Source organism: Anabrus simplex, chromosome 2, assembly GCF_040414725.1.
Source record: "Anabrus simplex isolate iqAnaSimp1 chromosome 2, ASM4041472v1, whole genome shotgun sequence".
In the NCBI taxonomy this organism is placed as follows: Eukaryota; Metazoa; Arthropoda; class Insecta; order Orthoptera; family Tettigoniidae; genus Anabrus; species Anabrus simplex.
This window is the reverse complement of record NC_090266.1, coordinates 323,658,808-323,674,698: the sequence shown is the minus strand read 5'-3', so window position 1 is coordinate 323,674,698 and position 15,891 is coordinate 323,658,808. Positions and strand designations below refer to the sequence as shown.

Sequence of the window (15,891 nt, the reverse complement as noted above, 5' to 3'; positions counted from 1 at the left end):
TGATGAGAGGTTTTTTTTTTTTTTTTTTTTGCTAGTTGCTTTACGTCGCACCGACACAGATATGTCTTATAGCGATGATGGGATAGGAAAGGTTTAGGAGTGGGAAGGAAGTGGCCGTGGCCTTAACTGAGGTACAGCCCCAGCATTTTCCTGGTGTGAAAATGGAAAACCGTGGAAAACCATTTTCAGGGATGCCGACAGTGGGGTTCAAACCTACTATCTCCCGAATACTGGCTGCACTTAAGCGACTGCAGCTATCGAGCTCGGTAATGACGATGAGAGGTAATAGAGAAGGAAGAGAGAATACTGAAGTTAATGGAAGACCATTAGAAGTTGTGAACATCTTCATATATTTGGCGAGTGTAATACTTGCAGATGATGGGAAAATAAACAAGGAAATTGGAAAGAGAATCCAACAAGCCAATGGGCTTTACCAATGTGTGAGGTATAGCGTGGAACCAGTACGTTCCAGAGAAATGCAGGAAAATTCAGTACTCATTGTATTACACACCAATTTTGACATTTACGGTGGGCACATGGAAAACAAAATATGAAGAAAGCAGAATCCAAGGAACCGAGATTAAATTCCTTAAAGGCATAATTGGGAAAACACGAAGGGATAAAATCAGAAACATAGAAATCAGAGAGAGAATTGGATTCCCTCAACATCAAGACAAGATACAGACCAGTAAAAGCTGAAATGGTATGGACAGATGATGAGAATGAAAGAGGAGAGAGTTACAAAGCAAGTATTCTTATACTCTTGGTATATTACATAATATGTAATTGTGCAGTCTATGAAAGGTAAATGAATGAATAAATATTTACGGAGAAAATAATATGAGGAAGACATGGGGAAGGCCCAGAAAGAGGTGGATGGATATGGTGAAGGAGAGTACAGGGAAGAGAGGATTAAAATTAGATGTTTGTTGTTTAAAGAGGGCTAACATCATTGGTCCAAAAGTAGAAGAAATATTGCAGAAAGGAAGTACATTTTACATTGTGTGTGCAGTGTTTCAGGAGATAAAGGAGAGCACTAAAAACTGTGAAAAAGTCGAGAGAACAAATATAAATAATTCTCTACTGGAGCATGTTAAATACTGGACTATTAAAAGATGTGTAAAACACAAAAGAACAGATATGACATTCTTTTGCCCTTGGGTTCATAGAAGTAGCTACAGTACCTACGTATTATAGCAGATTACTTTCTGCCTAAAACAATTATATAATGAAATGTGAGTTGAAGCCTTAGGTCTCTGACCAGTGGATAATTTAAAAACTGCTTTCTGGTCACTTTGTTCGAGTAAGAATTTCTCGTGAGGTTATACTTGCCATACGGAATTAAGCGCCTTCGCCAGCTATCTTGAACACGAAACTTAGGCAGTACCAGGCACTAGTTCGGACAGACTCGCCGGTGAATATTCAGGGAGTAATTACTCCCTATGAATAATAAAAACTTGCCAACTGTCAAACTAGCAGTTTGTATTTTTACTCGAATGGTACACCGCTTTACCATTGCTTGCATCTTTACTTAACTTTTTAATGGGGTAAGCCTACAGTATAATGAAGCCTTATTACTTAACAGCACCCACAAATGAACTGTCAAAGATCTGCTATTGCTGTACTACAGACTTATTTTAACTTCAGTCATATCACACTGATTTAAATCATCATAAGAACAGCTATTGGCATTAGTTTCAATTTATTGTGTTGAGTGGTAAAAAAGAAGTGATGTGATTATTTGTCGTTTGACAGCCTACTTACGGATTAATAGGATAATCGTTAGAAGTTCAGTAGCGTGGTACATACAGTATCTGTCTTGTGATAGCCTAGCTACGGATAAGAAAAGGGTCGTGAAACCACTCACTAATGAAGAAAAATTAAAATCCTTCAAGAAAGAGATAGGAATCCAGATCTTAAACGCGTACAGTTGGGGCAGTACAATGAAAATGTTAAAGGTCTACCTTATCAATACCATGAATGTTTATTGATGTGAATATATATCACATCACCATCCAACCTTCTCTAAACGTTATGTGATATATATTCACATCAATAAATATTCATGGTATTGAAAAGGTGGACCTTTAACATTTTCATTTTACTGTAATCCCAGTTCAATACAGAACAAAATGAAGTTTCTAACTTTCAACAGAGTAGGGGCAAACGTTATAACTAGCACCTTCTACTTTGAACACTATTGTGGGCAAGCAAGACAAAATTGAAAATGCATATAAACAAAATAGAAACGGAAAAAGAAAACGAGTGCACGAAGGAAAGTTTCCGAAGTTGGAAAGAATGATTTTGAATAAATAAATTTCTAACTTCTGATTGGAATGTGAAAGAGGCTACAAGCACAATCAAGCGCACTGGGTTATTCAACAATCTCACTGATAACAAAGACCCTTCCATAGAACAAAAAATATAGAACAACAAATAAACCACTTTTCCCTTTGAGAAAATCAAATGATCATAGATACGTATGTCTCTCGGTCATGACCACCCACCAATGGCTGCACGGTTGCAGGAGTTACACTTCCGTTACACATTTTGTGGCAGTAACTTCCATGACGCATAATTTCAGATGACTCCCAGCCACAAGCCATGTATCTCAACACGACAGTTATAAAAAAAAAAAAACCACCATACGTGAAAACTGAATTTAGCACTCCTAGCCGCAGTGGAATCTATTACTGTGCTGTAAGTTAGCACTGTCCTGACGTGTTCTAGTGTAAAGTCTTTGCTGCCAATCACTGATGCAAAACTCAACTCTTTTTTAATTGTGTAAATTTTAGTGTGTGATATTTTCCACCTATTCAATACAATCAATCATAAGATTAATGTTCTTTCCTCATTAAACTATGAACATGGGACATGTTTCGCCCCTTTTAAAGGGCATCAACAGCCTTATCATCACCACAATACCAAAACAGGTACCTGTTTAGCTATGATATAATCTAAAAATTCTTATAATTTAAAACATTAACATGATGTATAGTCTTTATTTAAGGAACTTGAATAGACAATTTATATGCTAAAGGTCTAATGCCTTGGTCTAAAGTAAAGAGTGATTAACATATAATAATAATAATAATAATAATAATAATAATAATAATAATAATAATAATAATAATAATAATAATAATGCATATGCATTATAATAATAATATAATAATTCCATTGTGGAGATTTATCTCCCGTATGCTGTTATCAGACTGTGCCTCTTATAAGGGCTTCTGATAAGTTCACCTGCATACACCGCAGCATCAGTGGGTAGGGTCCAACACATCCCACTCTGACGAGTCTAGCGTCAGACCTAAGACGAACCGCTGGTTAATAGAGCAAACGTCTGAATAGCCTTACATCTGATCTGTTTTTGACAATTTTGATATATGGTACAGACATTGGTAAAACTGAAGTGAGTTAAAACATTTTTAAACAAGATTTAAAAAGGAAATACACATTCCAACACATAAAATTTTGACATATTATTTAACTATATGCTCAGATCTAGTGATTAGTTCTCATTCAAAGGTTGATAAAATTCAGTGTTGCAACTTTCGAAGGTAGAAGTTATTTTATTGTTGTATTCTTGATTGAAGGCTTATTATTGATTACTATATTTGGTGGTGCATTAAAATTGTAATAGTGTCATTAACTATCTTCTTTTGTATACACTAATATTGTGGTGTGATGCGTCGATGTTGTGGCATTCTAACGTTAGCTTGTTGATCAAAAAGAGAACGGGCTGTGGGACAGTTGTGATGTCACGATGTCAGGTGTATATAAGCTCTGTAAAGGAAGAAGTTAGAATTAACCAGATTAAAAATGTAAGAAACAAAATGGGGAGGGTAACTGGAACAATTATTAGTACTGCGGTGTTGACGCTTACCTTTTGCCCACTTGAATGTTACCTTGATGTGCGAGTACTCATTAATCTAAATAACATTGACCCGCATATAAAATTCACACTTGAATCCGAAATTAAATAGAAAATTAATTTTTTTTGGACTTAACTATTACGATATAAAATTTTCAGAAAACCCACCCAGTCACTACAATTCGTCAAGATTCTTCACACCCCCAAATTCACAAACGAGCAGCGTACAACAGCATGGTGTACCGAGCCTTCAATGTTCCAATGTCTAAAAGAGACCTTAAAAATGAGTTAAACACCATTCGTAAGCCAACGGCCGTAGCCGTGTTGAAACACCGGATCCCGTGAGATCTCTGAAGTTAAGCAACATTGGGCGTGGTCAAGAGTTGGATGGGTTGCCACGTGCTGTTGGTGGGGGGTAAGGGAATGGAGGAGCGGAAAGGATCTGGCCACCCTACCGCACGTAAACTCCGGCTCAGGAACACCTCTGCGGAGGTTCGGACCTGCCTTCGGGCAGAATAACCCTTACCTACCATTCGTAATATAGCTAAATCTAATAGCTACAACAGTTTCTTTACTGAAAAAATAATCAATAAATATAAATATTGCCCCTCTACCACTTAAAAAAAACAAAACAAAACAACACCTCACTTTCTATCTTTACGTTCAAGGAACAAATTTACAAAGTCACCAACATCTTTAAAAAGCACGATGTAAAAGTATTTTTCAAAACCAACAATAGAAATGCACAAGTCTTACAAAATGCCACATCCATAAACAAGTTCAATAGTTTTCCAAAATCAGGAGTATACAGGATTATTTGCACCAGTTGCAATTCTTCTCACGTCGGACAGATTGGGAGGAATTTTAATATAAGGTACTCTGAACACGTCAATGCCCTGAAGTACAATAAATTTTCAGCTGTAGGACAGCATATGGATGACTATAATCACAAAATTAGACATAATACAAGATATGGAAATTCTCAAAAATCATCAAAAAATGACCCCTACTTAACATTACTGAAAGCTGCTTCATACATATCGGTCAATATTTTAACCTGAATCATAATCTTAATGACATATCAGAAAAGCCACATATCCTATTTGACCTTCTAATTCCCATTTTTAGAAACATCAAACCAACAGTTTTTCATAATATTCACAGCACTTTTCCTCAGCAGCCATCTCTTTTTCCACATCCTTTGGCCCGCCTTAATTCCCCCCTTCCACTCCCCCCCCTCCTTTCCGTGACCTCGCCCCTTGCCCCACCCCCTCGCCTTGCACCGCTCCTTCCTTTTCCTTTGAATCTCACAACCCTTAGTATGAGACACACAACAATACACCACGCACCACATGCCACAACGAGAGGTAAGTCTCATATAACCTATGCCATTGTCTAACACGCTTTCTGTCTCCTTCTATTCATTAATTTTATCTATCATTTGCGAATTTATACCTGCCACAAATTAAGAATGTGTCAGTTTTAACCATATCTTCATGTGCCGCCCTGACAATGTCCAACAGCATTTCAGCAAGATTTTAACAAGCACTACGGGAACATTTCATTTTATTTACGCTGGTCAATGTGGAAACACAGAGATGCCAACTTTCAAGAAAGGCAATTCGTAATGCACCCGCTAGGGGGGGGGGGGGGGGGGTGGCCGTATAATTTTTTCCCGAGATCTTACTAACTTGCATATCATTGAAAAATCAATGAAAAACATACAATTCTACCAGATGTAACAATTTAAATACTGGCATATAAAGAGTGTATGATTCTTGTTAAAGTAAAATGTGATCTGTAGTACATATCTGAGTGCAGGTTGAAGGATCATTTCTTTTGTTGAGTACTGTACTTGCTCTCTTAGCAGCTTGTAGTTCCTGTTTGGTAAACATACATTGGTGACATGCTTTTTCTTTTGATATCATGTGCATCCTCTGCACTAACAGAGCACTTAACAGTTCAGAGTTCATACTAGCACAGAATTAAGTCTTGTTCTTCATCACGCGCATCTGAAAAATCGCAGCTACACACACTACAAAACACATGCGAATGAGATTTTGAGAAACACAGTAAAGAGCGCCATACATTTGAGTATTGCTCCCTAAATTTTTGAACTATTTTTGGTTTATTACCGTACTAGCGTCACTAGTCACGGTAACGTCATTACACGTATTTTCCTGCACAAGAAATTGCTTCATTATTTCAAACCTTTCGCATTTCGTAACATACGATTAGCATATATCCTAGAAGAGAAATATATGTAAATCTGGCAAGCAAAATCGCAATAAATACTTCAACAGTCACGCACACAGTATTCACAATGAAACTGAGTTTGTCACCACTTTGACGCCAAAACAAACAGAAAAGAACTTGCATACTTTGCATTATGTCTGTTCATGTGACGAACAAAGACAACAACTCCGCAATATATACACCACTTCACAGGTGCCCTTTTTTTTTCCAGTACTAGAAGCACACACTGCGTTCGGCGCATGAAAACTTGAAATATTCTTAAACGAGGGACACAAAAGGGGGTTAAATGAATACCGAGAAACTCGAAAAGAATATTCTGAGAATTTCAAGCTGTAATGGCATTCCTTGTGTATCCTTTTGAACACTTCATACAGTTAGATTTAAAAATGAACAAAAAATCGTAATTTGTGGTGTGTAATTCGTAAAGGCATAATTATGGTGGGTAATTCGTAATTATTACGATTGACTCGTAATAGTTGGCATCTCTGGAAACACCATCTAGCAGTTCTGCGTCAGCTGGTGGTTATTTACAGTGGCATCCAGTGGCTTGCATACTGCTAACACCACTCACGTAGATTTGGTGATTGATGATCTGACTACAGAATCAATATTTACCAGTTCCCATTATGGAATAGAAATTGTAATGATTAGCAGTGATGGAACTAACAAGTCTATGAGTATCAAATAGACTTCATTATGATTAGGCAGAAATTCAGAAACCAGGTGTTAGATTGCAGAACTTTCCCAGGAGCAGACGTGGATTCTAACCACAACTTGTTGGTTATGAAATGTCACCTGAAGTTGAACAAATTGAAGAAAGGAAGGAATGCAAAGAGATGGGATCTAGACAAGTTGAAAGAAAAGAGTGTGAGGGATTGTTTCAAGGAACATGTTGCACAAGGACTAAATGAAAAGGCTGAAGGAAACAATACCGGAGAAATGGATAGTCATGAAAAAGGAAATCAGTAGGGCTGCTGAAGAAATGTTAGGAAGGAAGAAAAGATCAACTAAAAATCAGTGGATAACTCAGGAGATACTAGACCTGATAGGTGAATGACGAAAATACAAGAATGCTAGAAATAAAGAGGGCAGGAAAGAATAGAGGCGATTAAAGAACGAAGTGGATAGAATGTCCAAGGTAGCTAAGGAAGAATGGCTGAAGGAGAAGTGCAAGGATGTCGAAGCTTGTATGGTCCTAGGAAAGGTAGATGCTGCATACCCCTTCCAGAACTGAAAGAAAACTGGCGGTGTGAATTTTTGTTTGAACATAAAAAACTGACTAAAATGCTCTTAAATACGTATATTTTTAGTTCATTCCACAAAATAAAAATTAACATCGGACCAAAAGCACCCACACAATTGTGCGCGTCAAGACTTAATTCACTACTTACAAAATTAAAAAAAAAAAAATAATTCAGCTCAGTACATGTGAATATACACAGGTACATGATCAAATGTTCTATTTTACAGTGTGGAGCAATGTATTTTAAACAATTAAGATCTTATACATTACATTTCTCACGTAGAGTAAGAGTTCTGCTTTCACAATCCTTTTGGTGGTACCACCCAGCACTCGTGCATGCATTGCCTGTAGGGAAACCTAGCCCGCACACTTGTGCGTATCAACATTCAAAACCTCGTGGTATTACGTATGATGATGTAAGTTCACAATTTACGTTCACTAAACAATTTACACACTTCATTGATTATATTCTGATATTCAGTAGAGCTTGTAGATTAATATGAATGCAATAAATAAATACTTATTTTAGGCATTACTGCTTCCCACCACCTTGCCGATGAACTGTATTTTTAAACTCTTCTTCCTGCCCCCTGGGGGTGAAGCGATACATAAAAACAACTGAAGTATATACGTGTCCCGCACAAGCACTGCAGTCTGGTCTAGCACCAAGAAAACGTAAAATAAGTTCAGAATAAGCTCAGACATAAATAAAATACGAAACCCGCAAAATTGTGCGTACACGATCTGAAAGGGATACAGAAAAATCAGGGAAACCTTTGGAGAAAGGAAATCTAGGTGTATGAATATTAAGAGCTCAGACGGAAAGCCACTTCTAGGGAAAGAAGACAAAGCAGAAAGATGGCAGGAACATATCGAACAGTTTTATCAAGGTAAAAATGTCGATGATATGGTTCTGGAACAAGAAGACGCTGTTGATGCTGATTAAATGGGAGACCCAATTTTGAGGCCAGAGTTTGACAGAGCTGTGAGTGACCTAAATAGGAACAAGGTAACTTTTTTTTTTTGCTAGTTGTTTTACGTCACACCAACACAGATAGGTCTTACGGCGACAATGGGACAGGAAAGGGCTAGGAGTGGGAAGGAAGCGGCCGTGGCCTTAATTAAGGTACAGCCCCAGCATTTGCCTGGTGTGAAAATGGGAAACCACGGAAAACCATTTTCAGGGCTGCCGACAGTGGGGTTCGAACCCACTATCTCCCGAATACTGGATACTGGCCGCACTTAAGCGACTGCAGCTATCGAGCTCGGTAACAAGGTAACTGGAATTGATAACATTCCCTCGGAATTACTGACTGCCTTAGGAGAAACCAGCATGGCAAGGTTATTCCATTTAGTGTGTAAAATGTATGAGACAGGAGAATACCATCCGATTTTCGGCAGAATGTTGTTATACCTATTTCCAAGAAACCTGGTGCTGACAAGTGTGAAAACTACCGCACCATTAGTTTAGTATCTCAAGCCTGCAAAATTTTAACACGTATTATTTACAGAAGAATTGAAAGACAAGTTGAAGCTGAGTTGGGAGAAGATCAATTTGGCTTCAGAAGAAATGTAGGAACACGTGAAGCAATCCTGACTTTACGTCTGATCATAGAGGATCGAATCAAGAAGGACAAGCCCATGTACATGGCATTCGTAGATCTAGAAAAGGCAATCGATAATGTTGACTGGACCAAGCTATTTAAGATTCTGAAGGTGATTGGGATCAGATACCGAGAACGAAGAATTATCTACAATATGTATAAAAATCAGTCTGCAGTGATAAGAATCGAGGGCTCTGACAAAAAAAACCAACTGAACAAGTCCTGGGTGTCTTAAGATGTGTCCTATCATTCTATCTCTTCGCAAAGCTGGAGGAGATTACTGTCCTTCAGGCTTCATCATCTTCTCCTTCCAACCCACTATCTCCCAAATGCAAGTTCACAGCTGTGTGACCCTAATTGCATGGCCATCTGGCTTGTCAAAACAATTTAAAGCTTTCTAAAAGGAAAACACTCTTCACAGTTCCATGAAAGCATAAAAGATAGATTTAATGAAAGCAATAAACGATAGACATTCATCAGTTTGTAAAGGAATTGCCAGCTAGTGAGAAGGATACTTCAAAGCAGACTGAAAGAGACTGTAATAATGAATTCATGTCAGGGAAGAAAGATATTTATGACTGGAGTGATTATGTGATGGGGAATGTTTATGTGAAAATAATTTTAGTGACCTAATGGTAACCAAGCTGGAAGGTTAAATATTCCCATTATACTAAAAAAATACAATTAAACATAAACTGGTTCACTATAAAGAACTGATTTGCAGTTACTGAACATCGAGACATTCATTTCAGAAAAAAATTGCTTAGAAGATATGTTGTATATTGATTCATTACAAATACATTAAGTTTCCCCTCTGGACTTGTTGCAGGGTGAAAACTTTCCAGTATGTCAAACATAGTTTATTGAGTGAAGACATAAGACCTGAAACAAAAATGTTAAAAATGCAGAATGATATGATTCATTCAACAAAAAAAGGAGAAAGCTTGCAATTTTGATAATAGGAACAGGACCTCCAGCTTTACATTTCATCAGAACCCCAGAGTTTTAAAATACTTGCGAGCAATGATCAGGACTGGAACTACCGCCACTTTGGGAAGCAGTCAGTAAGGATATCACTCAGCCATCACGACCCTCACTATCCTAATCAAGTGGACACCTGAAGATTCTTCAGCTCTTATGCGTTAACTATCGTTATTGTGCTTGACAGATAAGGAAATTTATTACAGTGTCAGTTTTAATATGATATTTTTTTTTTGCTAGTGGCTTTACATCGCACTGACACAACTATTATGGCGACGATGGGATAGGAAAGACCTAGAAGTTGGAAGGAAGTGGCCGTGGCCTTAATTTTTAAGGCACAGCCCCAGCAAATGCCTGATGTGAAAATTGGAAACCATCTTCAGGGCTGCCAACAGTGGGATTCGAACCCACTATCTTCCAGATGCAAGCTCCAATGCTCACATCCACGCGCCCCTAACCACACGGCCAACTCGCCAGGTGAGAGAAAATGTAATACAGGTCTGTGAAAAGGGGGAAATTCAAATGAGAGAATAGTTGTAGTGAACAGGAAGGAAAACATCTGAACCAAGTGTGTATATCACTGTTCACTGTGATGTTTTGGCTTGAACTTTACAAAAACTAAGGTGCATAGCCCAGTGGGGCCTCAGCCTGCAAAGAAGACTGCTTCACAGCCAGATGGCAGAGACAGATTGGACTGTTATGTTGAAAGTATGACATCATACCGAGTCGTATTGCTTGGCTTTCTTGACTGGGTCCATTACCTCTCATCTCAGCCAGTCCTTAGCTAGTTTCACAAGACTGAGTGAACCCTGGCAATAAACTTCAGAATTATCCAATTTTATTGTTCATAGAGAAAGATTGCTGAGTTAGTAGTTGTCTTCTTAGGACAAAAATCATGTTGGAATTGTTCATCTTGCCGCGCATCTCGCCGAGTGGCGATGAGGGAACAAATCAACAGCAGAAAATGAGTCTAAACATGTTGGAGCCCCACAACTCGCCATGCATCTCGCCGTCCACCAAGAATCAAATTGGTCTGATATTTCAGGATACAGCTGGTTGGAACTAGCGCAGTAATTTATAGTCACATCACTTGATCGCCCCCTCTATGTGGTGACACATTGCCATCATGTTGGTCATGTTGTGTTGTAACACTGTAACTGTGGATAAGAGGAGATTAATAAGTGAAACTTTCCACAAAACTGCTAAATGGAATTAGTGTCACAATTTGCACCATAACAGATGCGTTCTAGATAAATGCTGAAAAGAGGTTGCAGGCAATTGTAGTGCCACAGGTAACAAAAATAGTCCTCTATATTTGCTTGCACTTATTTTGTTCTGTTTATTCTTGCATGAAGAAAAATGAAACGAGAAACAAGTGAAAATATAAATTAAACTTTATATAATTTAATTATAAGCTGTAATGATATAACCCATCATACTCATTAATTTCTACAATAGACGCATGAAGCTTTTTCAAAATAACAAAATTACAGTAAAACCTTGTTAATTCGAAGTCATTGGGACTCAAAAATTGGACTTCGAATTACGTGATTTTGAATTAACCGCCAATTCGCAATTAAGAAGTACCAACCCTTGCCGCGTTACAAAATATTCTAAGGCCCGTTACTGCATGCAGTTAATCTTGAAACACAGTTTATACCTTTCAAATGCCATGAAAAAAGAACTATTTCCAAAATGTATCCAAGAAGGTGCATTTACAGTATTCAAATAATGCACTTGGATATCTCACTGGCAAACATAACCTCACGCAACGAAAGAAAAAAAATCACACAATTCAAAGACGAGGTTAAATTATGGTGGTTCCCCTGTGCAAATGTATTATTTTCTGTACTGTTTGCATTTTTAGATGCTCTGTACTAGCACGGAAAGTGCTCGAGGTCCTTAAGCATTGTGGCTTATCGAACTTTCCTATGATGAGGGGATAAAGTTTCTCGCTACCATGTGCACTGCAACCACCGCCGTCTCGATCCTCCTATACTGCCTGCTCTATGCAAGCCTTTTTGTGACTACGCTGCGACAAAATTTCTCTGCTAGATGGCAGACATAGACGCACAATGTTCCAAACTTATTCTAATGACGACAGCCTACAAAACACTATGCAGTATGGTCATATGTTCACTGAAGCTCGTAAATTACATCAGTAATATTAAATATCGGCAATATTACCTGTATGAAGTTGCAGTTGGCCTCTTCATGCACAATTTAAAGATTTTCCTGGATGAAGGCTTGGAGTGGTACTGTCCTTTTTGTGTTCTTGCCAACGCAATATCAAATAACAGATCGTACGAACTTGGTTAGGATAATATCACTAACAGTTTGCTGATGTTCTTTGACCTCACACTGTAAAAAAACACATTCTGAAAGGTTTTTATTTACTATTTGTTTTACGTCGCACCGACACAGATAGGTCTTATGGCGACGATGGGAGAGGAAAGGCCTAGGAATTGTGAAGGAAGCGGCCGTAGTCTTAATTAACGTACAGCCCTAACATTTACCTTTTGTGAAAATGGGAAATCACGGAAAACCATCACCACCAGTGGGGTTCGAACCCACTATCTCCTGGATGCAAGCTCACAGCTGCACACTCCTAACCACACGGCCAAATCACCCGGTATTCTGAAAGGGAAGACTTCGCAAGTCCTCGTATTACGCTCGTACGTTTGAAGGACTTCGATAATAGGGCACAGCAGCTTAAACGAACTGCTGCAGATGCTTCACCAAAGCAACAAAACAAGGTTTTGGGTATCGAACTCCTCCTCTGTCCTGATGCATAATCAGTTCCATTTAGCGGTGTCGAAGTTCTAGGCAGTGAGATGTTGCTGACACAAATGTCACACTCCATCCTCTCTTCACCAACACGAACCTAGTACCCTCATATTAGGATTTGATTTCCTGTTTCTAGTTTGACTGGAATATTATCGTCTGGATATCCGTGGCTGTCCAAAATGTCTAAACATGAAGACATTTGTTTTGTGATTGTCTGTCACAATTCTTATCACAAGGAATCCACTATCCTCCACGGCTTTAATCACCTTCTGGAAAAAAAATCCGCAGCCTGTTTCCAGTCATTTGACCGGGTCAGGAATGGAATGAATAAAGCCCCATCTAGCCGTGAGAATAGGAATTGTGCCGGCTGCCGAAGCCTGTCACATTCCTCCGGGGCAATGATTAATGAATGACAGATGAAATGAAATGATATTCAAGAGTGTTTCTGGAATGAAATATGGCAGGGAAAACCGGAGTATCCGCAGAAAAACCTGTCCCACCTTCGCTTGTCCAGCACAAATCTCACATGGAGTGCCCGGGATTTGAACCACAGAACCCAGCGGTGAGAGGCCGCCTGAGCCGCGTAGGCTCCATCACCTTCTGAAATAAGGTGTAAAGGCACAGTGCGCAAGTAATCTGAAGATATCCAATTACTTCCTTTATTAGGTCCTTACCTAGATAAAGCCGACAGCCGCTTTTCTCTTAATTCCCTTCTAGACGGTATTTCACGGAGTCGTATCTTTTCTGACTGCGAACCACCTTGCCGAGATTGGCAAAATGGTATACAACAGTTGAATATTTCGGGAAAGAATCTGAAGTTTCAGTTCTACGAAAAATATACCTTGCACGAACGGAAAGAAACAAGTACCAACACCTTAAAATCACTTTTGAAATATCTATAAGCATAACATGATTAATTCATTTCACAGTTCTATACAAAATATCTCTTGTACGAACGGAAGTGACCAGACACATTTACTCATTGTACGAAATAACTCAGGTTTTCACACACATTCATGCACCAAAAGTGCTACACCCACACTGAAAGCGAAGATTGTGCGTCTACTGCTGCACTCTTACGGCGACTTGGAGAAATATTGGTAGTCGCGCCTTCCTGTGTTAAACTAGTGGCAGAGAGCAGGCAGTATAAGAGGATCGAGACGGCTGTGATTGCAACGCACTACAATGACCCCCATCCTCCACCCGTGTACGATTCCCCGACTGGCATTTTCTCCTTTAAAACCACAAGACCGTTTGGGCTTGCACTAAAATAAAGCAATGCAGTTTCATCTGCAATGATAATATTGTTCGGTGCCTACGAATGTATTATATGAGCCACGTTTTTCGGCAACTGTCGGCATCGCCAGTGTTCGCGGATTCTGTTTTTCCGCACACTGCCTGTTGCGTGATATTACGGCGTTCCTTGAAAGGTTGAATAAAAAAGAATTCCGATTTCATTCAACTTAGCAATCATTAAGCACACTGTAGATCCACCGAAGTGAGTGTAAGTGCGGAAAGCTACCCCTCCACGTTCCGGAACACACGTTCTATTATGACGCGGATAAATTTAGAGTTGAAATTACTCATAGAAATAATAACAGTAAGTTATTTATTAGACAACCTAATCAATACAAAGTCTAGTCTTGGATGAATTACATAAATTTGTTAAATGATATTTATCACATGTAATTGAAATTACTCTGTAACATTCTATTGTTTTAAAATGTGAGGCGTTTTTGAATTAAAAGTCTGAATTTCGGTATTGGGGCCGACATTGTACTTCGAATTATGAATTATCCGTATTTCGAATTAAACAATTTAAATAACATGCAAAACTGTATCTCATGTTTGCGGGAACGAGAGCTTCTTCGAATTAGGCGGGATTTTGAATTAACCGATTTCGAATTATCAAGGTTCTACTGTAATGACTTATGTAGTTGGTCTCAGTGATATCGACAAACATAGACACTTTTAAATGCCTATGAAAGTACTGTATATTTAGAACTTCATGAAATTTGCACCTGATTATTGTAACTTTTACGTAACAGAAAAGAATAAATGAATGAACTGATAGATTGGTCCTCTAAACATTCAAACTCTGACATCACACTGGAGGATGGGATCTCTGCAATGACATTTGTTTATTCTTTCTATCAATTACTGTATTATGGAGAAATCAAATAGTTTTAATCATAACTTCTGCAGTTCCAGGATGTTTCTGTTGCTTTGTGCAATATTCTTATTTTGCAGATAGTATCCTGAAGTTGCATTCCGCTGTTTTTCGTGCCACCGGTGGCTTTTTATTAAATAGCTCCTCTTCATCTACATGTTTGGTAGTATATGGTTTCAAAACATTCTTTTACAAATGATAAGCCTCATTACCAATGAAGAAATAAAGCGTTTTCATATCCAAACTCAGGAGAAATTCTTCAGCAGAGATATTTAATTTGTAAATTATTGAGCTCCAGAAAGTTCCAACGTCACTCTGTTTTGTATAAGCTCCCATTTCAATAAAAATTAATTTACAAATGGCATCACTAACTGCCTGCAGAACAATGGAAATGAATTATTTATAATTAAAATACACTGTTCTACTGAAATGGGCATTAAAATAGAGTATACCCTTCGTCGATTGCACCTAGACAGTTCAAAGAACTTACAAAATGATTCCACAATCTCCTTGAATTCATTGCCAATGGGTGGTTTCATATGCCCTTTGCCTAGCAAATGTATCCAACAATATCCCAGCCACCCCAGCTCTATTTCAGGGTACATCAGTGAGAAATAAATTGTACCGAAACTAAGAACCCTTAACACAAATTAAATTAAAAAGGGAATCCAATTAGTTAATTTTGCTATAGTTTGTATTTTTTATTAGAATAACCAAGTTATTATTATTATTATTATTATTATTATTATTATTATTATTATTATTATTATTATTATTATTATTATTATTATCAGTAGTAGCACTTGCAGGATCTTTTTTATAAAAATTAATCAAATAGTTTTAACGATAGCTTCTGCAGTTCCAGGACATTTCTGTTGCTTTGTAAAATATTCTTATTTTGCAGATAGTATTGTGAAGTAGCGTTCTGCCATAAAATACAGTCGATTTAGTTATCAAGGAATTTGTATTT

General features: G+C 38.0%; 1 protein-coding gene across 3 annotated transcripts in view; it reads right to left on the bottom strand.

The window, feature by feature from the left end:
* Positions 1-15,891, bottom strand: part of Ptp69D (Protein tyrosine phosphatase 69D) — a 976,604-nt gene that overhangs the window by 295,150 nt on the left and 665,563 nt on the right. The window lies entirely within an intron of this gene.